Source organism: Puntigrus tetrazona, chromosome 20, assembly GCF_018831695.1.
Source record: "Puntigrus tetrazona isolate hp1 chromosome 20, ASM1883169v1, whole genome shotgun sequence".
NCBI classification, from domain to species: Eukaryota; Metazoa; Chordata; class Actinopteri; order Cypriniformes; family Cyprinidae; genus Puntigrus; species Puntigrus tetrazona.
In genome coordinates, this window is record NC_056718.1 from 15055950 (window position 1) to 15076948 (window position 20999).

General features: G+C 36.2%; 1 long non-coding RNA gene across 1 annotated transcript; it reads left to right on the forward strand.

Annotated features, from left to right (window-relative positions):
* The first annotated feature begins 1266 nt into the window (after positions 1 to 1266).
* Positions 1267 to 20712, forward strand: LOC122325557. The gene is made up of 5 exons (XR_006247307.1): positions 1267 to 1337; positions 1535 to 1629; positions 1713 to 1754; positions 15319 to 15425; positions 20423 to 20712. It is a non-coding gene; the product is annotated as an uncharacterized LOC122325557 (long non-coding RNA).
* The last annotated feature ends 287 nt before the right edge of the window (positions 20713 to 20999 follow it).

A 20999-nucleotide genomic window follows, 5' to 3' on the forward strand; every position in this document is an offset into this window, starting at 1 on the left:
CTGAACAAAAGTTTTGGAAGCTGACTTTGCACTTTAGCAATTTTATTGGGAATTGTATGTCATTTAGATAAAAAAACCTTTCTACTGACCACAGCAAAATTAAAAATTTCACATTCATAGCTTTTATGACGTTGCAGAAACAAATGCATATTCAGTTAGTCCAAAGTTACTCTTTAATTTCTGTTTGATTTTCTTCTGTCTACTTTCTTCTACAGAATTGTCAAGAATTAAGCACTTAAAACACAATGCCTTTTTCAAAAGTCTAAGCTCTTCTTTTTGACCAGAAGACAAGCTTAGACGTTTCTTTCATCTCTTCTCATATTTCTTTTGTAGTAGTCTATCTGTTTTGGGTGTCTGGCTTGGGGGGATCAGCTCTGGTGAGTCTGTTTAGACTCAGGTACTGGGCAACTGCCATGGAACTGTTAATATTCCTACAGCTTCCATATTTTAACAAACACACATTATTGTTCAAAGCTGCTATTTTTTGCCTCACAACATCTTGAGCATGAAAATAGAGCAAATGTGGAATATAAAGCCTATATGTGAAAGTCTGATTCAAAATTGAATGTAAAGATAAACAGCTATAAAGAAACTTATAGAGTTTATGCTTTGGTTTACACAGCTTCACTTTTAACATTGTACAAGCCAATGAAAAAGCTTTCCATCCATAGATGATTCTTTCATGGATGGGCAAGAGCTTTCTTTTAATTAGTAGGAATGACTAACGGAAAGAATGAGCTGAAATAATGGAGGGTGAGAGAGGGAGCAACAGCTTGAGGCGGTTGGGTACACTCGGGCCATTGACCTGATGTCAAACATTTTTATTGCCCTTCTTGATTCAAAATGACAGTCATTAAAACAATAAATATGAATAGCTTTCTATCATTAGGTATTATGAGGTAATGCATATGCTGAGTCCAGAGCTATCAATCTTACAATGTTTACAGTGGATCAACAACCTTGGCACTTCTAATACAAAGTTTTGGGCTAAACTCATTATGTATCATGCACTCACTGCCTCACTGAATCCAAGCCAGCTGTAAAACATGCATCTTCCGCTGATTTTAAATGCTACACGTTTTAAAGGTTACATCTATCTATATTTATTAGACATCTATATATCGGATATTAAGCTTTCTTTTAAGTAACTTTAAATAATTTCACAACTTTAAAGGAACGAACTTTGAACATGGTATGATATCTGTCACCTGATTTTTTTTCGCCAATCACCCGAGCTTTTATTTTGACACTAAAGCAGACTGACGCCATGTTTTAGCGGTTATTTTTTTTACGAGAACGCTCGCATTCGCTCACGCTTCAGAGAGTGATGACTTTGTGTAATGTATCGATACCTTTTTGTTTACAGTCATAATGTAGCCAAAAGAAAGGATTTATTTTGACTGTCAAAGCATATTCACAAACAAGAGTTCGCGCAGAAAAGCTAACGTTATTTAAAAACATGCTTACAATATTGTAATGAATGATATTTTAATTGGTAATCAGTTTATTTCTTATATTTTTTTTTAATTTACAGGAATGCAGCTTAAAAAACTGTTTAATGCAGTGCTCTGTCAGATGCATTGCAGTCAAAAGAGACAATGGGTTTTCAGACGACAACCGGTCAAAGAAGTGAGTCAGAGGATATAAATGTGACATAAAAAAAGCCATCAATATGCAGAAAAGCGCCAAACTGTCATCTCTTTTACTTTCAGCGTACAGTACACACACAAGGACATAAGAATGTAAAAGACTGGGTGAGCATTTTTTATCATTTATCATTTCTTTCAATGCAAGTTGAAAATTTTCTTCTGGAGCCACAAAGGGTGACATTTTTTGCCAGCTGTTCATGTTGAAAGTGATTATCTGTACCAACACTGGAGATTTATGTAGAGTGATCAGAAGCTTATTGCTGAACAAGAATATATTGTATTAAAATCAGGTGCCAGGAATCCACTCGCTATTAGATGATGGAGGTCTTCCATCTGTGCTGGCATTAAGGCAAAGTTTCTTGTCTTGTTATTGCTCTCAGTTGTTCTCCTCTACACAGAGTTAGCACATTAGTTTCGATATGACTAGGCTGCAGCCACTTTTCCCTTTAATTATTAAGTCACTATTTCCAGTGGTCCCTGGAAAATTGATTCTGACAGGATTTTTAAGACTAATGCACGTGCAGCCATAACCTGCATATTAAAAGTGAAAAGGAAAAATTTGTGCTCATCAGAAGTAATGACACATTCCGAACTACTCTTAACAGCAGGAAGAATACTTTGACCATGATGACTTGCTGAAATGGATAAAATGTACCAATAGAGGCACCTAGTTTTCTTCAAGCTTTCCCTGACCTGAATAAACTGTATCTAGTCACATGCAGTCGAGCATATAAAGTTATTGTATTAAAATATGTCAAGTTGTTCTTTTTTGTTACAGTAACAGTCTCACAAGCCCGAAATAAATATTGCACATTTTCAATAACAGTTCCTAGTTTATTTTGAGCTGGACATTCAGGAAAAAGATGTTACAAAGTCATGGAGACAAGATGTTAACTACATAGCATTGGTTCCTACAATATACTTAAGTTTGCAGTGTTTTTGAGAAATGCAGCCCTGGTAAATCTAATTTAAACTCATTTATAATTGAGTTCAAGGCTTATTTGTGAATGTTTTGCCTGCCTCATTGAAAAGTGCTGGGTACGTTTGTGCAGCACACACTCTCATTTTGAAATTGTATTATCCTTTTTTTGTGTTTTGATGTTGATGAGAGAATATGTATGCATTATTTCAGTGTATTTTCAGAATTTTTCGTAAATCGAGACTCATAAATGAAGATTGTTTACAAAAATTCAATAATAAATTTACGGTTACACACCTGACGAGCGTTATTTTTATCCTGTTTTAAACCTAACTATTCAAAAACAACTTAACCTGTTAGAAGATATTCTGTGGTTTTGATTTAAGATAGAGAAGCCCTTTCTCTTAGCCCATGCATTCCAGCACCAAAAGAAGTTCAGAAAGTAATACCACTTCTCTTTGAAGTGCCCCCCAAGATCAAGTCTTTGACATCACTAACTCATTTCATGTCTAAGCAAATAACCCTCACCTTCTTGAAGTTCCAGGCTCCGATCATGCTGCAATAAAATGAATTCATGGTCATCTGGACATCTGGCCGACTCTAAATTTTTGTCACTCGATTGAAAGAACATCTGCCTTTTTTTATGAAAACCGTATTATTGGCTTGTGACTGCTAAGTGTCACTGACGATTGACGAACCAGTTAAAAGCTCCTTTGTTCGAGACCTTATTATGGTTAAGAGAGAAAAATGTTTAAAGAGCTTGAGATATTTTAGAGACATAAGATATGGAGCAAGCTGAGCTTAAAGGTGTCTTAATCGAAAGCATCAAAGAGTAACGAAACACCAAAGAAATCGCTTAAATCTTGAATTATCCACTGTGGGTCTTTAGTAAACAGGCTCAGGCCTTACTGGGTTGTTTAACCACACACACTGAACTGGGATCAGGCCTTTAGAAGCTGCTTTGGGGAACATCTGTCAGTGCGGTGAAGCTCTCACTCACTCAGTATTTGTGGGTGGTTTGTTGTGCTATTTTGGATTGGGTGCTGCTGCTAAGGGCCACTCTGGCAGAGAGAAGTGTGGGGAAAGCCACAGTGGCGTCTGTCTCCTGGGGCCCTCAGCTGAAGAACCTGCCGAGGACCCAACCATTACTTTCTGATTACTGTGATGCTCTAAAAATGACTTAGAGGTCACCTCCAGACAGATTTTATGAACTTGTAACAGCATAGATGTGATTATTTGTGACAATATGTCATTTTGCACACAAAGTAAGACATTTTATTCAGCATTTCTCTTCATTTATTATTCACTATATTCATTTCTGTTAAATGGTTGTCTCACGCTTTTTCATTGGCTTTGGTTTTGGAACCATTTCCCGAGAACATTTAAAGTCTTAATTGTTAAAGATTTATATGCCATGGCATGAAGCAAACCAACCAGAAAGTGAATCACAATATTGTGAACTTTGATTTGTAGCAAAAGAAAAAAGGCCTATATAAAAGTCTGTGTACTTTAACTTTTAACGACATTTGGAAAAATGAAATTGAACTGATTTAATTTTTTGATTGATTGACTTTTACATAATTTACAGTACTTTAAAGCAGTTGACTGGTGCTTAATCATTTTAAAATTCAGATTTTCTTGACTCTGTTTTTGGTGGAGATTTCTATGCAGAATTTACATGTAAATTTTGATGGCTGATGGCTTCAACACAATGACATATCGCTGATTAACAACATCCTAGCTCACGGTATGTCTGTATTTAAAGTTTTTCTATGTTGTTGTTAAAATCAGTTTTCATATGGAGGAAAGAAGAGGTATTTTACTCTCAGAAACCTGATGGTAATAATAATCCATCTGACAATGTGGAAAAAAGTGTGTACGTCACCCAGTTTAACTATTTTTGTAACTGCTGGTATGCTTGCTAGAGCAAAGTATGCCAAGAACCCTTTGGATTAAGTTTCATTGGTAAAATGTAAATGCACAAATGCTGCTTGTTAAAATTAAAAGAAGGAGAACATCTTGCCATGTACTGAGAATCACCCAGTGGTTCAGTGGTCAAGAGAAGTACTAATGGTTTTAAGTGTCTATCATTAATAAGGATTAGCTCTCTGTAGCTTTAGTCAGTTGTTTATAGAGTGATTAGCATTTGCAAGGGGCTTCTGAATTATGGCCATTATTTGTTAATTTACTATAGTTACTTGTGAAACTTGATGAAGCAGGAGCTGCTAATGTAGAGAGCAAGTGTTTGTTAATATTTTCTCGAATACAGTCTGGTTCATTCCTTGTTTTGTAAACTCAAGTGCATGATTTAAAAGAGAGCATGTAGTTGAAATCAGATTCTTATGAACTATTTAGAAATTTGTAATGATTTATTGAGTCTGATATGTAAGGGCAATGCCCAAGCATTTGCTAGTGAGTAATGCAAAGTGCCAGTTGGCCTTATTGGAACATTATTGGGATTAACTTCAAAGTAGACCAGTTGGTTTTCATTTGAAAATATGCAGTTTATGATGTTTATTCTAAAGATTTTTTTAAGTATTGCTTAGTCTAGAAGTATCTCATTCTACTTGAACAGTTGGAAGCCGACCCATGTTGAAGTCCATTTTGTTGTTGAGATGAATTTACTTGATATCTCTCCATAGCAATATTAACAGTCAGTTGTTTTTAATTTAAGTTGTGTTCTCTTAAAGGGGCTGCTTGTCATTATTACCATCAGTTCAACAACATCACAGTCAATCAACTTAATATCACCATTCAATATCGAAGTTCAATCTAATATCATCATTTTAATGGCCTGATAGATCTAATAATGTTACAGCAAACAAAACACATTTTTGTCTGTCTTCGCAAATGGCTACTAGTTTGTTCGGTGACATTTCAAATGATTCCAGTGAAGTCATTTTAAAGTCTAAGCAGCTTTTTACTTGGCATGTCAGTAGTGTTCTTTTGCTTTATTAGATGCCTAGTCAGTGACAAATTTGAGTCAAAAAGCTGTCTAAAACCCTTCATTTCCAGTCCGACATTAGAAACCCAGAATAATATTCATTCACGTAATCCAAAAGCCTCAGTCACAGGTTAGTGCTTGTTTCTCCTGAGTCCACGTGACCCGTTTTACTTGTATTTGTGAGAGCAGTCTCTCTCAGTTCTTGGAGCATTGTGTTACATCGGGATGCTCGCCCTCGCTCATAAAAGCATGCAGTCATTTAGTTTGAAGCATTCTCCAGATCACTTCCAAAAGGCTTAAATATCATCATGCGGCAGACCTGGCTCTCCATCTACCGTATCTTTATTATCCGTTGCTTTAATGGCTTCTGTGGGAGTGAAGTCATCTACTTACATCTTACATCTGAATGTTATGCAAAGGTCCTCTGATCTCATTTCCTCTGTTAAAGGCAATGGCTCATCAATGAAAAGATGCAGTCAAGATTCAAAAATGTGTGTCTGCAAATTTAATCCAGACTGACGTCTCGAAAATTATGCAAGTTTGATCTTGACCCAAATGATTTTGACAAACACATTTTATTTGGTTTATTTTTTTTAACTGAATTATATCAGTCAGTTTTGGCAGTTCTGTTATCAGCCATCCAAGATGAAGGTCGGTGGAATCACATATTTCTTGGAATACCTTGTTTTTGTCTGCTAACTGATTTATCTTTTGTGTTATACTGGATGTGACATTCCTGTTACTTTTGACACTAAATCATTTTCAGATTGTACCAAAAGCCTTTAAAGGTAAATCATTGTTATGTCACATTAATGTCTTTTCGAAATGCTTAAGGTATTTTATCTGTTGCCAGGGATTGCTTTGGGTGGATTTCTGGAGTGGAGAAATTATGGATCTCATATGCTGTGAATGTGTCATTAAAAAAACATTGTTTCTGAGAAAAAATGTACTTTGGGTGGCATTTTATTCATTATATTATTATTGGCTTTATTGAAACAGTTCCTGAAAAAAAATCTCAATTCATCAAGTTAATCAGGAGTGCCTGCACTATAATTTTACTCAGTGCTTTCTGGACAGTCTTAAGTGGTGTTTGTTCCAAGTTCTTTTGCACTTCAGCCGGTTCTGAACCGACGGAGAGTTGCACAAACCACAGGATTGGCCGAATGCTTGTCAAGCTGTCAGGCGTGAGCAGTGCAGTCTGGCTCGCTCTGAGTTCCTGCATTCTCAAACGTGCTAGATTCTTAATACATGGCAGCCACTCTTCCGCCACGTGGCAAGCGCCATAAAGAGCAGCTTTCTTTTAGTTTGAGGTACATAGTGTTGAGATTCAGCTCATGCCGAATCTCTTTCCCCTGTGCCAGACTCCAGCCTGAGGTGAACCTCAGTGCACAAGTACACCGCTCAGCAAACCAGGTAAGACCACCCTTGAGAATTACACTGTCTGTGCCAAATCACTTTTTTGGTGCTTATGCAGCGTTTAGACCTATATTTTGTCTGTGATTTTGAAGGTTAAATGAATAGTTCACTCTAAAAGTGAAAATGTTGTCATTATTTACTCACCCTTATGATGTTTAAAACCCAAATTTATTTCTTTTGTGCAGCACAGAAATTAATTTTCTGAGAATATCCTGACTACCCCTTTCCGTACAAGGAGAATAGGAAATGAGTCTGTCAAAAATGACAAATACATTTGTTTACAAAAATACTTCTGAAAATCATCTAAAGCCATACTATACTTTTTTTTGGCAAAGAACTGATTAAACTCGAATCATTAATTTGTTTAAAAATCATTGTTTTGTGGGAAAAAGGATCAAAGAATAAGAACTTTTTTGTGTTTCTTCCAATCAAATTGCTTTGGTAGACTTAAAATAAAGCAATAAACCCCCTTAAAATAAACCCCCCCCCAAATAATAATAATAGTATAGTAGTGTAGTAAATAGTTTTGAAGTTTTAGGCGTGAGATCCCAGTTCATGTTCACAGTAGCTGAAACGTTCTTCAAAAATTTATTTTTTTTATAGTCATTGTTAGAAAGCAAGCCATATGGGTTTGGTGAGTGAACTATGACAAATTGTCATTTTCGAGTGCACTATTTCTTTCTGGTGTCTGTTTTTGTGGCAGTGAACCCTCAGACACCAGTGGACACAGATGATAAATTATATGCTTGCTCAAGAGACCTTTAAATATCAAATGAACATCAGCTGGGAATGCAGTGCCTATAATTTACAGACATGGTCAAGCCATGTTCAGTTTTATAGTAACCTACATATGTGGCTTGTGGTCTTAATTCAGATTTAAAATATATTGTACATCCTATTTGCATGTCAAAGTCAGCAAAAAAAGAGATTCTTGTTTCCTTTTTTGTAAGGACTGTTAAACATGCTAAGCTCTTAGACAAGGCACGTGAGTCTTTTAGTATAGCAACTTAACTTCCTCTCATGCATTCATGCCATTGTCAGTCATTCAGGGTTCACATGCCCTCCCACTGTCCCTCCTGACCAGACCTAGGCATCAGATTGTAAGAAGAGAGTACAGACCAGGTGCAGACAAAATGTGAAATACTTTGAGTGGGTGGAACTGCAGGTCATGAAGGAGAAGGTTTACCATGCCTCTGTACATTTTTATAGGCCCTGAGATTTACAGTTTCCCTCTAAGGGACTGAGATTCTCACCCCACGGCATTTATTTATATAACCCTTCACTTATGCTGCTGCTTTGCATCATGGTTTGAATTAACATTTAATGGCCTTGATGCTTATCTGAGGAGTTTTCCCCCAAAGTCATAAAGCACTTTTTTTTTTTCTCAAATGATAGCGTCTACAGTGGCTTTAGATGTTTGGCAATATTTGGAGTACATATTTCATATGTATTGCATTAATATATGTAAAATGTGATCAGTGTTTACGAGAATGACCAGTTTCAATAGATTGTTTGCTTGTTCCTGCATAAACAATAATCTGTAAGCAAAGTATATATCTTTTTTAACAGTCTTCATTACCATCCTACTTGGATACCTCAAACAACATAAGATTCACACACTGTTTTTAAGCAGTGTTCCTAACCAGGAAGACAGTACTTGTTGTTCTTTAAGTTCTTATTAGGAAAATTGTACACAGCTTTCTCACTCTTTTTTTTAATGTCTGCCAGTGCAAACTATTTGTGGAAGTCATCCCTGTCTGGAGCAATGTTTCTGATGGAGCCCAGACCAGAGGAAATGCCAGGCGTTCCCAGATAAGCTAGCTTTCCTCAATTCTGGAATAAAGCACAATGCAGACCGACCATATTCTCCCAGGGATCAAATAAAACCCACCAAGAGAAGCTCTCTCTGCCGCCATTCAGAAATATTTAGTCTCTAGAATAGTATTTGAGCCATTTTTCAGCAAAATCCACATAACATGCTTTCTGAACGACTATTCTTACAAGAGCAGTCATTTTATGGCCAAGTGAGATACTTCGATAGTGTGCTTGGAATTTTGAGGAGCATAAATATGAATGAAGGTAAATAGGGATTTTATTTAAACTTTGTATTAAATCAACAAGCAAACTGAACACACTATTAAAGGTCCCATGTTGTACACCTTCTTGGAGTTTTATTTTAGGTGTTTTCTCAGGAGCTCTGTCAAAAACATGTTGAGTTTGGCCCATCTAATTACTATTCATGAGCCTCTATTCTGATTGACCAAGCAAATCAACAACGACAGCTGTGGTAAAACACTGTAAAAAGAGAGGACTGGACAGAAACGATCGTCAAAAAACGGTTTTATTTGCACACTTCTTATTAGAAAAGGTTCAAGAAATTATTGTTTTTTATTGTTATGGGGGCATCTAATGTTTTATTTCATCTCAAGACTATGTTGTTTATGAAATAATGTCTATGTGCATGTGTGACTTACAATTTATATATAATCACGTGTTATTGTATTTGCATTGTTGTGATTAGCTGGATCGTCCATCCTTGAGAGTGTAAAGTTCAGCTGATCTAGTTTCGTCTGTTAAATTCTCTAGGTGGGCAAGGGGAGGTAACTTTTCTCCGTATGATGACATAAAGAGCTTTCATTTTCTCAAGGGCAAAACAGGACACCCAGGGCTTGGTTTACACTTATCACCATTTCAAGCCACTGGGGGACCATAGGCAGGCTAAGAGAAGTCATATTAATGTTAAAAAACCTTATAAAGAGAAATTTTCATGCCATGGGACCTAAATGCTTAGGTAGATGATCCAATGAAACCTACTATTTTTGCTTTAAAGACATGTACATATCTTGACCAGTAGACTAATGGGCCCTTAATTTACAGCAGACAGCAAAAGCATTTGCAATTCTGATGCAAAATGGCACTGGACCAGACTTATTTGGCCCTAGCTATTGTATTCAGTAAGACTGAAACGTACAGTAAATGGGCTTTCAGCATGATATATGCTGTCCTGGAGATATTTGTGACATTTAAGATCCTAATACTTGCTTTGCCATTCATGTACACTGCAGTAATTTCTCCACGGGGAGCTGCCGAGCAGAATATGTTTGCATTAATATATTACTATCTTAGTTAATGGACTACACTAAGTTCTTCGCTCTCTGCTTTATAATAATGACCCAAATAAACGTGGCTTGGAGTGTTGTCCTGATTTTAGTGAAACATTGAGCTGCATTTAAGGATGAAAGGTTAGCCTGGCATGAATTTGCAATATGGGTGCAGATTATTTATTTACGTGAGGATCTAATTATTTCCATACTAGTCTTTCATTCTGTCTATCTGAGACTTCATTATATGTTTTCCCTTTTAGATAGATAGCCTGAAACAATTAACCAGTTGAAAGAGTGAGAAACGTGGACGGTGTAAAGCAGCAGGGAGGCCACCGGCTCCAGGAAGGTGAAACCCCATTAAAATGTCTGATGTACCACCTATTTTTCCAGTTTGAGTTCACAAGTTGCAAGAAAACGTACTGGAAGACCAGCTGCAGCGTATCACAGTCTTCTGTTCTGGTGTTTGGTATAATTCTTGCAGGAGTTCACTGAGTGTTTATAGTCTTGTGTGTTGGAACTAGGTTATGCCAAACTGCACACCCTCTTGCAGTGTGGTTACTACCAGAGAGTGCCACCATTCAGCAGGGTTGTACGGCGGGTCAGCGAAAAGCATGACGGAAGTTCACTAAATAAAGGGGAAATTTGTGGCCTGTGTTAGATCCTCCTGCTTAAATCAGCTAGTTATATGGAATCATAAGGGCTATAATCGTGGTCACCTAAATACGACCTTTAGATTAAGGAATGGAACGGTTTAGCCTCGCTTCACGGCAAAGAGAGTAAAAAATAGCATGGTGAAGAACAAGATGAAATAATGTTTGGCTGTAATCAACCCATGTTTGACTTAAATATTTTGCTCCAAGTATTCCTTTTCTATAGTTACAACAGCGGTGCTAATCATTGGTTGAGAAACCCAACCATTTGAATTTAGAATATGCTATTATTTCCAAAATAAACCAGCGAAAAACTGTAATGCCTCAAACATATGGGAAGTTTTGGATGAACATTTTTGAAACTTGCACAACAAAATCCTATGTTAACCAAATAATAAAGAAAAGAAGAAAAGAAAGAAAAAGAGTTTAGCGTTTTGCTTTATTAAGATTTTACATTTAACATATTTGAAATAGAAACATAATTTTTTTTTTGCATAATTGTAAATACACATTTACATTTAAACAAATGCAAATTATATATATTTAAATGTATAATTTGTTTTTATTTATATGTATGATGTATGATTAATACATCTAATATAACATTAAGAAAAACTAAAAGGCTTTTTTCTTTTCTAAATGTTTATTAAATTTAAACAATTTCTTTTAAACAATATAGATACTATTCTTTATATATATTTCATTCAATTGAATTCTCCCACATTTCCTCTACATTTCCTATTGGTAGCACTTCATGGCCTTTGTGGCCTAAAAAGCCTTTAATTGGATGATCCACAGGTTCATTAGTCTCATTCATCAACCGTCAAATCAGTTATTTTTGTATTCACATAATATTCGTCCGACTGGGGTCCCCTGGGAAGAGCTGAGCCCCGCCTCACTCCAGGCTGCTCCCTATGACATTGAGATTGGACACAATTGATGTGGTTCCCAAAAGGCTTGGTTGCCAAGATTCAAAATGAGGAATGTTTTTGGAACAATGAACATATAGAGGCTGATTTTCAATTGTGATTTTTCCATTGCATGCCAAGGTGGATGAAATAGAGAGCTTAAGAGATTTTGTTGGCCGTTTCAGAAACGTCCAAGAGCAAAACAAAGAGGCAACTTTTCTAGTCATGTAATGCATCAGAAATTTCTTGAAATGTCTATCTAGACATTTTTAGAATTTTGAGTTATTCTTCATGATGCAAAAATCACACTGGCTAGGCCATTCACACAGAACATTTTGTATTTGCAGTTTAAAACGAAACACTTAGTGCAAGGAAAAAATCTCAAGGTTTAGAGATGTGTTTTTTTTCAAAGCTGAACTTCATTTAACTTGAGAGCTATATTTTAAGAAATGGCATGCCAAAAGATGCAGAAGTGCAAAGTTGAATGTCTATCTGGCACGTTTACTTAGAGTTTTGTATCATGTAACTGTAGCTCATTATCATATATTGCACTAAACTTAAAAATTTTCAGTTCTTAATTGTGAATGTCTTTTAATCACCAATAGATTTGTAGATTTGTAGAATATGTAATTGCTCATTTTTCACTTAATTAACTGCTGCACTTTGTGCTAAAATGCAAGTCTTTACATTTTTTACAGGCACACAGCATGATGAGACTCTCTTAATTATCTAGTCATAAATAAATGTAAAAATGATCTTTGAAGAAATATTTTATTATTATTATTGTTGTTTTGAACAGCAAAATTTGAATCTCTGGATTTATTGTTGAAGTGGTTTGGTGGTGTTGGCCTGATTTCTAACCAGCCTGTCATTACACCAGTCGTCCAGAGCATTTTGAGGGTTTCCCTCGAAGGCTTGCATGTGCATTTGAGTATAAATAAGTGTGAAGGCTAGAGGAAAAAACACTGTGCTTAGCTGAACTGGAGCTTTCCAGCATTCTGCCTGTTTTTGTCATTTCCTTTCCCCTTTAATTGGGACCCTTCTTGATGTTTTGTTGCTAATTTCATCTGCTGCCTTTGGGAACCAATAATAATAATATTTCCATTCCAAATGAGCTCTCAGACTGCCTTAGTTGCACGTGTCATTTTGTGAACATATCTTATGTGTCATTCTGCTTGACTTTATGATGTAATTATTTAATTTTAACTGTCATATCCTGCTTCATTGCAAACTATTAGGAGAAACATTTAACATATAATCCTGTCATTTAAAGACAATTTTATCATCAACCATAAGGCTTGTTGTGAAACTTTATTATTACACTTTCCAGACTGTCCAACCCAAGTTATGAATACAATAATGACTGTGTTATGTACAGTGACTTTATTAATGTGCATTAAATTAAAGTCAAGCTCATCTAAATTTATAAGCCCTTGTAAAACTGTTGGTGTGAGATCCTAATTTCTGTACACTGAGAAATATACTTGGAATTATTGGAATACTATTAACCAAATAGATTTAAATAGAGTTAAATGTGAGCTTTTTTACTCTGCTAAAAGGTTTATTTAAATTGTATTCCCTTGATAAACCATTTAAAAGACCAACACAATTCATCATCGTGTTCCAGCAGTGCATTTTTCCTAAACCTAACCCTACTCTAAACCTAACCATGATTTTAATTTGGGATCTGTAAAGAACCAAAATTCAACCTCAGAAGACGCCACGGGGTTTTCTGATGACTGTAATCCGAATAAAATCATGTTTTGAGCATGCTTCACAGCGGGTAAACAGCAACGTGAAGAAAAGAGTCTAGCATTAAATGGGTCTATTGGAGTATATTTCACTTAAAATGAAAATTGCTATCATCTGCTTGCCCACAATGTAGACTTTCCAATGAAAGTGTTTAGGAAATATTAATAGGAGTAAAAGTCATATCATTTGTATCAGTTTAGACCAAACTAAAGGCAAAATCAAAAACTGTTTTGTCTGCCTGTTTGTCTGACTAAAGCTGTATAGCCTATAAAGTGTGTTCAGCACCAGTTTTAAACCTTCAACGGGAGCAGAAGAAGAAAAAAAGCACTTTGTGTTGTGGTTGGCAAGACAAAAAAAAACCCTTTTTAATTTTAAGATGCATGTGCAGATAATTCTACAAAAGCTGCGCTACTAAAGTGGAACGCTTGAAATATTCTAAACAGTGTAATTAGAGGGCTTTTATGTCATTTATAACACCAGACTTAAAAATAGAAAGCATGCGAGTGTGTATTTGTACTGTCTGGCTCACGGCTCAAGTAGACTCAAGTAAATTGCTGTTGTTACTGTTAGCATGCAGCTGTGGTGCCAGTGTTTCAGTATTGACCTATTACAAGGACTGTGATTTTGCCAAGTACTTGGATCAAAATCCTTTTGCTGGTCCTAGAACAACTGTCAAACCTAGTCCAAAAACTGTTACTCACAAACTTACCACTAACTAACCAGCAAACAGCAGCCTCGACTGCATCACAACAACTACATCACCTCACCTCGACTTGTTTTCAGGGTTATTTGGGTTGTATTTTGCTGCATGGCTTTTTTGATATAGCTATTTCTTTTGCAGTTTCAGCGGTCATTAATCTCACAAATGAGTCTGATGTTTTTTTTATATCAGTGGTTGTTAGAACCTAAGACTCTGTATTTTTTTTCTAGTGGGATGTTTCAGTAAACGTGTTATACAGAGGTATTTCCCTGATAGCCACATGGTGGTTCAAAGCTCTGTGCTGTAAATTTGTCCAGTGGGTATCCTGGACTCTTTCAGTGCTGTCTAGCTCTACAGTTTTCTCAAGCCAACACACGCTTTAAATCAGACACAGTGTTTTCTACCACTGGTTTGGGCCCATAATGTCTTGATTGTTTCCCTTGAGTGAAATTTTCCTCCGTTGAGAATTTTTAGCTAGTGACATTTTCCATTTTTGGGACTGCTCCCACAAAAACAATGTTGAGGCTTTCAAAGAGCTTCTATGATTAGACTCATACCTTGTGTTTTTACATTAAAATGAAATACAATATTATTATTATTATTATTATTATTAATATTATTGGCAGATGGTAAATAGTAAACAATAATATTACACATTTTAATTGAATAAAAACAGTAAAATTAATTAAATTAAATTAAAAATTAAAATTAAATAAATGACAAGTCATTTTGTAGATCAATGTACATTTTTGTAGTATGCTGTTTGGTAGAACCCAGATAAAGCATTGAAATATGTCTGTGCAAAGTCTTAAACACTGCAGGAGCTCAAGACTCGGGCATTTAGTGTTTGCGCTGCTCTCTAACAGTAGCCCACAAGGAATGCTGGTAATTAGCTCTGTAATCACAGGCTTTGGAAAATTTGCAAAAATACGCAGCTGATCTCTGTGTGAAAGGGTTTTATCTGCGGTTTTCTAATGTGTGATCAGCAGCTGTCTTCTTTTTGTTCTCAGTGATAAATATCACAGCATGACCACAAATTAGGACCATATTGAGCAATAAATCTAACTGAATGAAGCTAAAAGTTAGATACTGAGAGCAGGTTAAGAATTAGCAACGTATATGTGCAATATATATGTGTATTATTCTTTTGCCGTCAGATATCAGTGTTTTTAAAGCCAGGCGGTGATAAACTGATTTCAGTAAATTGATCCAGTTCTATTACATCGAAATATTTTTATTAAATGTATGTCATCCCACATTGCTTTATCTACCACAGGTGTGTGATACGAGACAGAGCGGATGAGATCGACTGAATAGATTGGCTATGTTTGGAAAGATGGTTGGATGATGGCTGCGACGATAAGCAGAGCTTTGCAGGTGAAGGTACAGTGGATCAGCAGTGATAATAACATTCCCAACATTCACATTCAATGTTTAAGCGCATGTGGGCCTCTTGTTTTGATCAGTTCAAGCACTTCCATTGGGGAGAAAGCTGGAGGAATGTGCGCAGATGTCTTAGATCAAGGTGTGATATTACTAATGTGGGACTGTAAGTGAGCACAGGCAGGTTTGATGGAGACTTTGCAGAAACTTTGGTTAAATTTCAAAAGGTGAATTATTGGAGTGTCACCAGAGAAACGACTGTTTGAATTCATCCCACAAGTGGAAATGTGGCTCAATATTTTATCCTCTTACTTTCGGGGTTTTATAAGTATATTGTGTAACACCCTGGTTGAAAAACAGCCGGATTTTTTTTTTATTATAAAGAGAGTTTTTCTAGATTGTTTTGCCTTGTGAAAAGCTCACTTGGGTCAAAGACAAATAAAAGTGTCCAAGATAAAGAAAAGGAGAAGTATTGGTTTAAATCATGCGCCGAAGTTCCATGTTGGATTCCTTTGGGTAAAAAAAAAAAAAAACATTGGAAGTTGAAATGTAATAACTGAAAAAATGTGGCAAAATATGATGTCACGTAAAACATGTATTTTTATGTTATATTAAAAGGTAAATGTTTTGTTATTTGATAAAAATACAGTAAAACATGCTTTCTTATTTTTGTACAAATTAATTGTCAAACAAAGAGAAAGAGCCAACCTCCATTGTCTGGAAAAACTGCCAAACTCTCTTCTTCAGGTCAGTACATTATAGTGAAATTAATACTGATTTGAATGTCTAAACATGCACAAACCAGGTGTTCACGTACAAAGAGTTTTGTTGACAAATTTTCTATAGAGCTCTCACCTGGTGGGCACCATTCTAGGATTTGGTGAAATCAGCAGAAATTTCCCACAGCGGGGACAAAGACTGCGCTATTCTCTTTCAGTGTCTGTTCCTGCTAAGTGTATATGAGAAACTGGATCAATAGATGGTGTTGATTTGAACAGTGGCTACAACAGCAACAAGTATTTGTTTCAGTAAAGTAGCTGTTCAGACAAAGCTCTGGTTTCATATTAAAGTAGGATATGCAGCGTTCTTCTTTGAGAGACTGAATCAGATGGGCACAGCTGCAGAGCAGCAAGTGTTGGCAGTGTTGTAGGTCTAATGTTCATTGTTCGAGTGAGAGGCCGAGGAGGATTATGTGTGTGAGAGTGTGTGTTTTTTATCTCCCTCAGCAGTATGTGTTGCTGTGAGGTGTTCGCTCCAGCCTCACTCTCTAAAGGAGCTCATTCATGCATCTGAGGCAAAGAGACCAGCACTCCGTAGGCTCACATTTCTGTGGGCCTTTTGTCCGGCCCCGCAGAGAGTGCTGGGGAAATAGGGATGTGCGCAACCCAATATTAGCCCTCATGTTCGTTCACTCGCTTTTCTGTTCTTCGATATCATCATTGCTAGAATGGGTGAAAGTGCTATGGATAGTATAAGTGTAACATGGTATAAGTATTAGCATGTTTGTGGTTTGCTCCTATTACTAATAAAAATGTTTATATAAACAAAAAATAGAAAAAATTTCTTTCTCACTCTCTCTCTTTCTCTCTAATTGTGTTATTTTATTACTTCATTTTTCAATAAATTACACTTCACACTGTCTTACACTGTAAAAAAAAAAAAATACTGTAATTTTAAAAGAAAAATAACTGAAAATGATAGAGTAAAAAGCTGGTTAATGGTAAATTCCTGTCAGATTTACAACTACAGCTGCCTGTTTTTCACTGTAAGTTTTATGGATTGTTTTTACAGTGTATATATTGTGACCCTGAACCACAAAACCAGTCATAAGTGTAACTTTTCCTGAAAGCTAAACAAATAATCTTTCCATTGATGTATGGTTTGTTAGGATAAGACAATACAGGTACATCTCAATAAATTAGAATGTGAAACTTAAAGTCACTGCATATAGACTGAGATCCTCTTGTTAAGCCACTCTTGAACCACAGACAACGTCAGAGGCGTCTTACCTGGGCTAAAGAGAACAACTAGACTGTTGCCCAGTGGTCCAAAGTCCTTGTTTCAGATGAGAGCAAGTTTTATATGTCATTTGGAAACAAAGGTCCTAGAGTCTGGAAGAAGGGTAAAGAGGCTTACTGCCCAAGTCCAGTGTTATGTTTCCACAGTCTGTGATTATTTGAGATGCAATGTCATTTTCTGGTGTTGGTCCACTGTGTTTTTTGAAAACCAACGTCACTGCACCCATTTACAGTGGCACTTCATGCTTCCTTCTGCTGATCAGCTTTTTGAAGATGCTGATTTCTTTTTCCAGCTGGATTTGGCCCCTGCTCACACAAGTTGGTTAATTGACCATGGTGTAGGTGTGCTTGACTGGCCAGCAAACTTACCAGACCTGAACCTCATAGAGAATCTATGGGGTATTGTCAAGAAAAAAAAAGAGAAACAAGAGACCAAAAAATGCAGATGAGCTTAAGGCCACTGTCAAAGAAACCTGGGTTTCCATACCACCTCAGCAGTGCCACAAACTGATCACCTCCATGCCACGAATTGAGACAGTAAATAAAAAAGCCCCTATCAAGTATTGAGTGCATATACAGTAAATGAACATACTTTCCAGAAGCCCGACAATTCACTAAAAATGTTTTTTATTGGTCCTATGATGTATTCTAATTTGTTGAGATAGTGAATTGGTGGGTTATTGTAAAATGAGAGCCAAAACCATCACAATTAAAAGAGCCAAAGACTTCAGTCTGTGGGCATTTGAACTGAATACATGAGTTGAATTACTAAAATAAATGAACTTTTATAATGAAGACATTCTAATTCACTGAGATGCACCTGTATTTGGGGCGAGATACAATCATTTGAAAATCTGGAATCTGATGACGCAAACAATACTGAGCAAATCACCTTTAAAGTTGTCCAAATTAAGGTTTTAGCAATGCATATTACTAATCAAAAAAGTTTTAATATATTTACAGTAGATTTGCTAAATATCTTCATGTAACATAATTTTTACTTAAAAGACTCAAAAGGCATAAATGAAAAATCAATCATTTTCACTTATATGTATTTTTTTGGCTATTGCTACAAATATACCTCAGTGACTTAAGACTGGTTTCATTGTTCAGGGTCACATATAGTTTAATTTTGGAAATTTTTATGATTTCAAATTGCATATAAATAAATAAATTATAATAATAAATTATAAATTAATTAAAATAAATAAAATGGTAATAACCTTTTTTTTTGCATTTCAGCTTTAAAAAGTAAACATTTAAAAATGACTGTGAAATATAATATAGAATAATAATAAATCTAATAAAATTATTATTTTTAATATAAAAGTAAGAATAATATATAATTAATAAATAAAACTCTTTTTGAAATAAAGCTTTAAACAAGTTTAAAAAAGCTTTTAAACAAGTATACAGTGTGATTCTTTATCAGTTGCATATATGGAAACCAAACATTTGCAGGGTAAATATTGTGGCACAGAGACATCTCTCAGCTGTCTGTGGTGGGCACTTATATATGGGCTGCCGTCAGACCCCTAAGAAGTACACTCTGTAAGTTGGCCAAAACGTGTGCAACGCGGCACCTCAGTTCATCCATCTTGTCCAGACAGTCTGCTATGCCCACTGTTTAAACACTTGAAGATCTGGCTTCAGAGCTCAGCTAACAGATGAGTTAACAGAAAGGAATCTGAGGTGATTCACCCAGTATGCTACTGCTGCTTATCAAAAGACAGTTCAATTGTTAAATTAATACTATTTAAAAGTTAATTATTTTGTGTATTTGATGTTTCCTAAATGCATCTTTTTCTACAAAGACCTTCCTTCCGACAAGCACAGTTTGCTTTGATTGGCCAGCTGATACAAATGCATTGTGATTGGCTGAACACCACAAGCGCATTTCGGAAATGTAAAATTTTACTATAAGTTGAAGTCTGAAAGGGGAACAGAGTTGCGTGACAGACAGGGTGATATTTGTATTTACCGTATGTATTTGCCGTAGACAAGCCATGGTTAAGAAAGCTGACTCACACGCGATGCAAATCACAGCAATCGAACAGTCAAAAGCAAATACTTAAACTACTAACTAATCCTTACAGTAGCCAGGTTGTCAAAGCGAAGTCAGAATTTACCCATTGACAAGTGTGAATACTCTTAGATAACATAAATCCTTTTGTGGGAGACTTTGAGCTTTGTAACTCTGCAGAGCTTATACATGGGCAAACAGCTGCGCATTCAACGCATTGTTAATACTGATGAGACTGGGGTTGGTTGGTACGGGGTTCATCTCTGGTTCATATTAGGGTGCAGCCACAGACACATATTTGCTGCCTTGGCCCACACTCGTTGGGTATTACCTTAGCATTATAAATCAAAGCCTGTGGCAGTAAGTGCATTTTTCCTCCTTTTCTTTCTGCAGGTTATTGCAGCACACAAGTAGATGGCGGCAAGTCTTTATAATTGAGTTGAATGATTCATTCAACCGATTCAAAACAAAACAAATAATTGAATCAGTCCTTCAACCGGTTGGCCAGTAATACTGATTTATTCAGGAACAAACTGAGTGAGCCATTGAATCGGTCACGGTTCATTCAACCGCATTGATTTATTCACTAATACGTGTTTGTCAGAAACATGACGGTTGATTTTTCTGTGGCTTGCTTTGTAACCGTTTTTGCTGCGTGAGTCAAAACCTGACAATTTTTGTCTAAAATGTTAGTTTCTCAAGATTAGTAATTTGCACAGAACATCTGATGACCAGTGTTGTGCAATATCTCCGCATGCTTAGTAAGCACTGTGTGTTTATAGAAGCTGTGAAACCTGATACAGTTTAAAGAGATGCAGTTTACTTTAATACTGACACATGTGTCATAATATAGTCCTCAAACTGTGTTATGCTATGGAAAGCAGTCATACAGAGAGCTCGTCTGTTCTGTCAGACCAGAATGAATGTGTCCATTTATGACTTGCGTTTCTCCTCAGGGTGACTGAACGTGACGATCTCTGCACGCGTGTAATGCTTCTCAGCTGTCTGTCACACCGCGAGCATATGATGTCACAACCTTGTCCAGCTTTTCCTGGGCCTGAAACTAAATGGAAAAGCAAACACCTGTAGGTGTAACATCCCCTCTCACGCAATGTCGGACGGGCTGCAGGAGAGCACGGTCAGTACTGGGATGCATGCATATGACAGTTGGGCCTGGTATTTGACACATCAGTGAAGTGTGGCTGTAAACGGTAACAACATTGCCTTGCTGAAGCCTCAGTCTTCCTTTCACCGCTCAGAAACTATTCAGTTCTGCGATTCATCATCTTGTGCATTTCTTTTGAAATAGTCTGCTCAAATGAGAAACTTAGAAACTAAACTAGCCTTTATATGTTTGGTGGTCTGAATTCTGTGAAATAGAAAGACATGTTTTTACATGTAGAAGACATTTGCTGCCACCTGAACCCATGAATTAACATTAAACATTCAATTAAATCTTTAGAAAGATGTCCAAGAAATAAATATCCAGTTTTCTATTGTACATTGTGATTTTTAACTTGACTTTAGTCAGCT